The sequence below is a fragment of the Eubalaena glacialis genome, chromosome 10, assembly GCF_028564815.1.
Source record: "Eubalaena glacialis isolate mEubGla1 chromosome 10, mEubGla1.1.hap2.+ XY, whole genome shotgun sequence".
In the NCBI taxonomy this organism is placed as follows: Eukaryota; Metazoa; Chordata; class Mammalia; order Artiodactyla; family Balaenidae; genus Eubalaena; species Eubalaena glacialis.
The window spans coordinates 9,436,829-9,446,523 of record NC_083725.1 but is presented as its reverse complement, the minus strand read 5'-3'; the positions used below and the strand labels follow the sequence as shown (position 1 = coordinate 9,446,523).

Below are 9,695 nucleotides of genomic sequence, written 5' to 3'. Positions count from 1 at the left end.
TAAGGAACCTCCATACTGTTCTCCATAGTGGCTGTATCAATTTACATCCCCACCAACAGCGCAAGAGGGTTCCCTTTTCTCCACACCCTCTCCAGCATTTATTGTTTCTAGATTTGTTGATGATGGCCATTCTGACCGGTGTGAGATGATATCTCATTGTAGTTTTGATTTGCATTTCTCTAATGATTAATGATGTTGAGCATTCTTTCATGTATTTGTTGGCAATCTGTATATCTTCTTTGGAGAAATGTCTATTTAGGTCTTCTGCCCATTATTGGATTGGGTTGTTTGTTTTTTTGTTATTGAGCTGCATGAGCTGCTTGTAAATTTTGGAGATTAATCCTTTGTCAGTTGCTTCATTTGCAAATATTTTCTCCCATTCTGAGGGTTGTCTTTTCGTCTTGCTTATGGTTTCCTTTGCTGTGCAAAAGCTTTTAAGTTTCATTAAGTCCTATTTGTTTATTTTTGTTTTTATTTCCATTTCTCTAGGAGGTGGGTCAAAAAGGATCTTGCTGTGATTTATGTCATACAGTGTTCTGCCTATGTTTTCCTCTAAGAGTTTGATAGTGTCTGGCCTTACATTTAGGTCTTTAATCCATTTTGAGTTTATTTTTGTGTATGGTGTTAGGGAGTGTTCTAATTTCATACTTTTACATGTACCCGTCCAGTTTTCCCAGCACCACTTATTGAAGAGGCTGTCTTTTCTCCACTGTATATTCTTGCCTCCTTTATCAAAGATAAGGTGACCATATGTGCGTGGGTTTATCTCTGGGCTTTCTATCCTGTTCCATTGATCTATATTTCTGTTTTTGTGCCAGTAGCATACTGTCTTGATTACTGTAGCTTTGTAGTATAGTCTGAAGTCAGGGAGCCTGATTCTTCCAGCTCCGTTTTTCGTTCTCAAGATTGCTTTGGCTGTTCGGGGTCACTGTTTTGGGGAAATGGACATGCTAACAACATCAAATCTTCCAGTACTAATTTCTCCTTTATTCTGTTAATGTTGTAAATTATATTGAATCTACAAACATGGTGTATCTCTCATTATTTATATCCTCTTTTATTTCTCAGAGCAAGGTTTTGAAGTTTTCAGTTTAGAAGTTTGCACATCAGTCATTAAATTTATTTCTAATGATTTTAGTTTGATGCTATTTAAATGGAATTTTTATTAATTTCATTTTCCAAATTTTTGTTGCTAGCATTTAGAAATGCAGTTGGTTTATGTTTAATGACCTTGTGTCGTGAGACCTTGCTATATCTGTTTATTAGTTCTAGTATTTTTGTTTTGTGGTTTTTCTATATTAATGATCATATTTTCTATGAATAATGCTAATTTATCTTTGTTTTCAGTTTGCTGGCATCTTATTTCATTTTTGTGTCTTATTTCAATAGCTAGGCTCTTTACCACATACAGAGAAAAGAGGACAATCTTAGGTTATTCCCAATCTTACAGGGAAAGCATTCAGTCTTTACCATTAATTATAATGTTAGATGTATCAATAGAATTTTTATAAATGCCCTTTGCTACATTGAGAAAATCTCTTTTATTCCTATGTTTCTGAGATTTTTATGATAAATGGATGTTTAATTTTACCATATGCTCTTTCAGTGTCTACTTATCTGATCATACTATTTTCTCCTTTATTCTGTTAATGTTGTAAATTATATTGAATGATTTTCAGAGGTGTAACCAATCTTGATTTCCTGTGATGAACTGCACTTAATCATAAAGCATTATCCTTTTTATAGAACACTATATTAGATTAGTAATATTTTATAAATAATTTTTGCACTTATGTTTACAGGGGACATTTTTTCTTTTAATTCTTTGGCCTCATAAAATGTGTTTGGAAAATGTTTTTTCTTTATCTGTTTTCTGAAAGAATTTGCATAAAATTGATATTATTTCTTCCTTATATGTTTGATAGAATTAACCAGTGAAGCCATTAGGGTGAAGATGTGAGCACATGTGTGTGTGAAGGATGACCTACTTATTCAGTTTATTTAATAGATAAAGGATACTTCATGTAATCTATTTTGACCTAGTAATTCTTTACACTCTTCCAGCTTTTCAATCTTGTAAGAAAAAAATCTATATTTTATATGACAGCATAGTTATTTCCAACAAGATGGTTGGCTTGAATAAACTAGTCCACCGTATTTCCAGTAATAGTCCTAGTAATCTTTTGAATATTTACTTTCTCTGAAATAACACAAATCTAAATGACAGGACTTCCTTGGTGGCACAGTGGTTAAGCATCCACCTGCCAATGCAGGGGACATGGGTTCGAGCCCTGGTCTGGGAAGATCCCACATGCCACAGACCAACTAAGCCCGTGCGCCACAACTACTGAGCCTGCGCTCTAGAGCCCGCGAGCCACAACTACTGAGCCTGCGTGCCACAGCTACTGAAGCCTGTGCGCCTAGAGCCCGTGCTGCACAACAAGAGAAGCCACCGCAATGAGAAGCATGCGCACCGCAACGAAGAGTAACTCCTGCTCGCCACAACTAGAGAAAGCCTGTGCGCAGCAATGAAGACCCAACACAGCCAAAAATAAATTTAAAAATAAATTAAAAAAAAAATCTAAATGATGAACAATGGTGTTTTTAACAAACTAGAACTAAAAAAAATGTTTCTGAGTTCACTAATAAGTGAACCATATTGAAGTCAAAACAACTGTTTGAAATATACAGACATTTTAACTTTTATTGGAGTATAGTTGATTAACAGCCAAGTGATTCAGTTACACATATACATATATTTATTCTTTTTCAGATTCTTTTCCCGTATAGGTTATTATATTGACTAGAGTTCCCTGTTCTATACAATAGGTCCTTGTTGGGTTATCTATTTTTATTTATTTATTTTTTTAAATGGACTAGTGAATTACATTGATTTTCATATTTTTTTTTAAAAATTCATTTATTCATTTTATTTTTGGCTGTGTTGGGTCTTCATTGCTATGCACGGGCTTTCTTTAGTTGCGGTGAGTGGGGGCTACTCTTTGTTGCGGTGCGCGGGCTTCTCATTGCGTTGGCTTCTCTTGTTGCGGAGCATGGGCTCTAGGCGCGCAGGCTTCAGTAGTTGTGGCACGCGGGCTCAGTAGTTGTGGCTCGCGGGCTCTAGAGCACAGGCTCAGTAGTTGTGGCGCACGGGCTTAGTTGGTCTGTGGCATGTGGGATCTTCCCAGACCAGAGCTCGAACCCATGTCCCCTGCATTGGCAGGTGGATTCTTAACCACTGCGCCACCAGGGAAGCCCTCTATTTTATATATAGTAGTTGTGTATATATTAATCCCAAACTCCTAATTTATTGCCACCCCCCCACGTTTCCCCTTTGGTAATCATAAGTTTGTTTTCCAAATCTGTGAGTTTGTTTCTATTTTGTAAATAAGTTCATTTATATCATTTTAAAAATTAGATTCCACATATGAGTGATATCATATGATATTTGTCTTTCTCTGTCTGACTTACTTCACTTAGTATGATAATCTTTAGGTTCATCCATACTGCTGCAAATGGCATGTTCATGCATCTTGTTCTTTTTTATGGCTGAGTAATATTCCATTGTATATATGTACCACATCTTCTTTATCCATTCCTCTGTCAATGGACATTTAGGTTGCTTCCATGTCTTGGCTATTGTAAATAGTGTTGCAGTGAACATTGAGGTGCATGTATCTTTTCGAATTATGGTTTTCTCTGGATATATGCCCCAGGTGTTATTTGTGAGAAGACTTTCAGGAAGCCAGAAAAAATGACAGCTGCCTAGATCTGCACCTCCCAATATTTCTGGTAAAAGCAATACAGAAGAATAAGATGAACAAATAAAAATCCGTAAAAACAACATCCACAGCATAATCCAAAGACAAAAAAATGCCCAAACTTCAAAATAACTATAAATTAAGAAAGAAAAACTCCAAATCCCAGGAAGCAATCTCTCTCACTCCTGCTCTAGAGACCTCAAGCTTTTGCAATGAGCAAGAGCAGGTGGAAAAAACTTAGGTAAGAGAGAAGAGTTGTGATTGTGATGGATCTAATTTGATCCAAAACCACAGTCAGAAAGAGTTAAGTTCACATTAAATGTGAAAAAGAAGAATCTGTCTCGAGAGATGAGAGTGAAGATATACAGGAAGGGAAGGGAAAGGATATGCAATTTGAAGTGTCACCTCTTGGTACCTTGAGAGAAGAAAAAAAATTATAATTATAAAAGTACTATGTGTGGAGTAAAGAAATAATAGACACTAATAATAGAGAGGTCAAATACAGAATAAAATTTGTGTTGTAACGGTTTTAAAAATAAAATCTTAAAGACTAGAACAAGGAAAAGAAGAAAAATAGGCAAAATCAAGCAAGGAGTGAGATTCTTCACTGGGTTGGTCTCTCTCCAGTCCCTTCCTGAGAATGATATTCTCTTGAAATCTCACCCAGAGTTAAGCAATTGAGGGTGAGATCATTTTCTTGGCATCAGTCATGTTTGAAAGATGCATCTCTTTTAACAGAATACTGAAATTAGAAGTACAGGCATTGAGCAGTATATATTGAGTCTTTTCCTTTCTCTTTATTTCTTCTCCTCATTTTGGACTATAAAAGCTCAAAATACCTGTTGGGTAGTCTTGGGTGAAGGGTGATAATGTTGATGCCTGCCACATGTTGACACTGGAAGTTACAGAAGTAGGTACCTAGATAAGAGCTACTCAATTTCATGTGATCTGAGTATATGGAAAACGGCGGTGGAGCCCCACAGAACAAGCTAGTCCTATATGGTCTCATGGTAAGCCATTTTCCCCTTGAGTTATACCCCAACTCTTAGTAAGGTCCATTTTGAAATTTCAGCTAAAATAAGATCAAGCAAAGGAGTGATCTTTTCATTGCATGAGTCAGAGTAATAAAGGTGGAGATACATATTCATGAGGAACAGAGTAGAGTCTTCTGGTCTACACAAGGAGAAAGTCTGTCTGAGAAAAAAGCCAGGTAGAACCAAGCATATTCAAGTAATTGAAAGAAAGAGACACAACCCTCTGGATTCCTTGGATCCATTCAAATCTGAAGCAAAATGCATCCCTGGACTTGCCAGTTAAGTGAACTTTTTTGTTTGTCTCAATATCATTTCACTTACAATGAAAAGTAATTATTTATTATAATGAAAAGGTTTTTAATTAATACATGTCACAACTGTACCTTGTACAAATTTCTATGATAGTAATTACTCCCTTTTTTCTATATAGCATTGTAAGAAAAATTAATTTTATATTAAGAAAGATCTATGTTTAAATCCTGGCTCTGCCATTAGTTGTTATGACTTTGGCAAATTTTTTTTTAACATCAGCTTTGGTTTCTTCATATGTAAAACAGAAATACTTTTCTCAGATAGTTCTGAAGATTATAAAGGATAAGTTAATGAAAGAGTTTAGTATTGTAGCTAGAGCCAGATATCTATAAATTGTGCAGTTCTCACTTTCTTTTGTTGCTTCTCTAATTAGAATGAGAGAACCAAGGGGCAGGATCTGCATTTTATTCCTTTTTGTATTCAGAGTACCTTGCAGCTTAAATCCACCAAGACCATTATTTACTCTAGAGAAAACAGGGTTGTGAAGGAAAAGTAATCAGTGTATTTTACTCCTTAGATGTGCAAAGCATTTACATCCTCATAATCATGTAAACACTGAATATTAATGGAACTTTAAAAATTAACTGTACTGGGAAGATGAAGACATTAGGAAGTATATTTGTGGTGGTAGAAGGTGAAAATTGGCTAGATTTAGTTTCCCAGACTTAAAGTCAATTGACAAGACATAATAGTGAAAAATCAAGAAACAACTGCATGTTATTTAGAAATATAAAGACCAAAACAAAAAAAGAAAAAATAGAAAGAAAGACCTGTTAATAGCAGCATCAATAAAAATAAATAAGATTGACTTCTTGCCCTCTAGGAGTTTACAGTTTAAATGAAGGTAACCCATGTAAACTCATTGTATATAAATGGGAGAAGATAAATGCAGAAGATGCTTCAGCAGCACACAGAGAAGGCACTTTAGGTTCCGGGAGTAGAGACAGGAGAAGAGGTCAGAATAGATGTTCTATCAGAAATGATGACAGAACCAGTCTCAGAGAATGAGTAAGAGGTATCCAAGTGAGAATAAGGGAGAAGGCATTTCAGGCAGATGAAATGACATGAAGCCAAGAAATCATCAAAATGCGTGAGAAGTACTACTAGAGAGTAAAATTCAAGAAGTAGACACATGGGAGAAAAGGCTGTGGACACCAAATTTGGGGAGCAGACCCTAGAAGGCTCTTTCTGAGGGATTTGCACCTGTGTTGAGAGAGAAGCTGAGAGAAGCTAAACAAGGGAATACAGCATTTTCACAAGTAATTCCATATAAAATGTGTGAAGAATAGATTTCCAGAGAAGATAGATGTGGCAGGCAAAATTCTGAAACATGACCCGCCCCCCAATGTCTTTTCCTCTTGTATAATCCCCTCTTATTTGAATGTGGAAGGAACCATATATTTAACGATATATCACTTTAGGGATTATGCATGTTATATGGTACAGTTGGCCTTAAATTAGGGAGATTATCAGGGCAGGCCTAATGTAATCACATGATCATATTAAAACCAGAGAGTTTTTCTCAAGCTAGTGGCAGAAGGGGAAGTCGGAGAGATTCAAAGCACAGCAAGGATTCTCCATTTACCGCCAGGTTGAAGACAAGAGGGCCACATGATGAGGAATGCAGGCAACCTCTAGAAGCTGAGAGTGACCCCCAGCTGACAGCCAGCAAGGGAATGGAGCTCTCAGTTCTACAACTACAGGAACTGAGTTCTTCCAACAACCTGAATGAGTTTGGAAACAGATTCTTCCCCCAGAGCCTCCAGAAGGGAATGCAGCCCTGCCCACACCCTGATTTCGGCCTGGGCAGAGAATCCAGCCATGTCATTCCATACCAGACTTCTAATTTACAGAACTATGACTAGTAAGTGGGTGTTCTTTTAAGCCACTAAGTTTATGATAACTTATTACACATCAATAAATTCTTAATGTGAACTGATAGTTGGAGAAGAACATTGAGTCCCAAATGTACCAATATCAACTTACTAACAAAAGATGTAAACACAGGCTCAGTAATTTCTTCCCTAAGGAGCCTGATCAAACTTTGATCCTAAATGAGCCTCATTTTCCAAGCTTCCAAACAAGTTGCTGAGATCCACAGAGAATACGATGCATTCACACTATTAGCCCGCTGATGGTTTGGAGACATAAAGCTGATGCATTTGCCTTGTCCTGAGGACATATGCGAATCTACAGACAGAAGGGATGTTGCCTCCTCCTTTGTCAAAACCTCTGTCTCCTTTGGGCCAGTGAAGGGAAAAGAGCACATAAGGCCTGGTAGTAGTGAAGTCTCCAGGTTGAAGGAAGTTGGGCGGCGAGTCTTCTCTGTTCTGATGTTTTCATTCCCACCGCTACAGCAGTGGAGAGATGTGGGAGGCCACCTGCCCTTCTTAAACAATCCATTGTGATTTTGAGGTAAGATTGGATAAAGGGAATGGGTGGGAGGAATGCAGGATCATAGGGGACACTCTCAGTACTTTTGCTAAGCCTGGTGCTGAGTTTCTGAAAGGTAGGAGGAAGAGAATAGGTTGAACAGTGGGCACAGTGGGGATCACAGTGACCTCACTGTCCCAAGCTTCAGGAATTTCCATAGGAAGGAGTCCCAGGTACCACTCTGGACTCCTTTCCTCTCTTGCTGTATGGCCTTGGCCAGCTACTCATCTCTTCAAGATATTGTTTCCTTATCTCTCAAATGTGAACATCACTTTGGACCCCTGCTGAAAGACTTTATCCTGGATCGTGTCAGCCCAAGGGAGGTGAGGAGTTGCAGCTGAGATTTGAAAACATGGAAGGAAAGGACAGATGAGAGAAGAAAGTTGAAAGATACGGAGTCATCACTCTGGCTCTTCTAGAGTGCTGTCCCAACAGTCACACTTGAGCCCCCATGGAACAAGTCCTCGGTCTAGAAAGAAAGGATTTCAGTCTCTTCTTGATGTGACATTGTTTTCTCATTTCCTCACAGATCACACCCCTGCCAGTAATGTCTGTGGAAAATGACTCAGTTCATCCTGATAGGACTTACAGACCAAAGTCAACTCCAGATACCCCTCTTCTTCCTCTTCTTATTGAACTATATGGTCACTGTGGTAGGGAATTAGAGCTTAATTAATCAGATATGCCTGAACTTTCATCTTCACACTCCCATGTATTTTTTGGTCTTCAACGTATCCTTCATAGATCTCTGCCACTCCTTGGTCATTACGCCTAAACTGCTGATGAGCTTTGTGTCAGAGAACATCATCTCCTTTGCAGGATGCATGACTCTGCTGGGTTTTTCTTTTCTCTTTCTTTGTCCATTCTGAATGCTATGTGTTGACAGCCATGGCCTATGATCGCTATGTGTCCATCTGTAAGCCCCTTTTGTACACAGTCACCATGTCCCCTCAGGTCTCTTCTTTGCTGATGTTTGGTTCATATGTAATGGCGTTTGCCGGTGCCATGGCCCACACAGGGCACATGGTCAGATTATCCTTTTGTGATTCCAGCGTCATCAACCATTATATGTGTGACATCTTCCCCCTCCTCCAGCTGTCCTGCAGCAGCACTGATGCCAGTGAGCCAGTGGATTCCATTATTGTGAGCACAGTTGTAATAATATGTAGTTCATTATTTTTGTTTCTTATGCTTTGATCCTCTCCAATATCCTCCACATCTCATCAGCTCAGGGTTGGTCCAAAGCCCTCAGTACTTGTGACTCCCACATAATAACTGTTTGCCCTCTTCTATGGTTCTGGGTTGTTCACACATCTCAAGACCTTTTCTGATGGTTCTGTGGGCCAGGGGAAGTTCTTCTCAGTATTTCATACCAAAATAGTCCCCATGTTAAACCCCCTCATCTATAGTCTAAGGAACAAGGATGTCAGACTTGCTCCGAAGAAAACCCTAAAGAGAGTTGTGAACTAAGCAGAACCAATATTGCTGGGTTGTTGGGTGTGTGTGTGTGTGTATGTGTGAATGTGTTTTCCCATAATTTTCTTCAGAACAAGGTTTTTGCCTTAGATCCTTTTTTCTGTCTAATCATGCCATTTAAACATGCAAATATTATTGAGTGTCATGATTGTTCTCAGTTCCATGCTTACTCACTGAATGAGCTTTATTCTTAACAGTGGGCTCCAGAGACTCAGCTTGATTCCTACTCCTTTTCACACCACCTCCCACTTTGCCTCTTTCCGTGTACTTTTCATACATCAGCATGAATGTGGTCTGATGTGGCCACCCCTCTTTGTTTTCCCTAAAAACAATGTTAATGTAGCCCTTTCTGTTGTTTAACCATTTGAGGAGTTCCTTCTGTGTAAGTTATACATTTTCTAGAATTTCAGTGCTCTTTTAGTCATGGTTTCTATAGTACTGCATTTCCAAACTCAGCAAAGCTTCAATAGTATCTATGAGATATTTATGCTTAGTTAACAGGGATCACAAGTATTAGCTTATAAGTATGGAATGTGTTAATACCAATTAGGAACTGAGAGAAATGAACCTAGTTGCTTTAAATCAATTTAGTCTGACTTGTTGTAATAACATCAGGGGTATGATATATATGTATATATACATGTATCAGACTGTCATAATTTTGTTTACATCTCTGCCT

At 38.2% G+C, this 9,695-nt stretch overlaps 1 pseudogene; it reads left to right on the top strand.

Moving 5' to 3' along the window:
- The first annotated feature begins 8,100 nt into the window (after positions 1–8,100).
- Positions 8,101–9,010, top strand: LOC133098990 (olfactory receptor 143-like; annotated as a pseudogene).
- Positions 9,011–9,695: the final 685 nt, after the last annotated feature.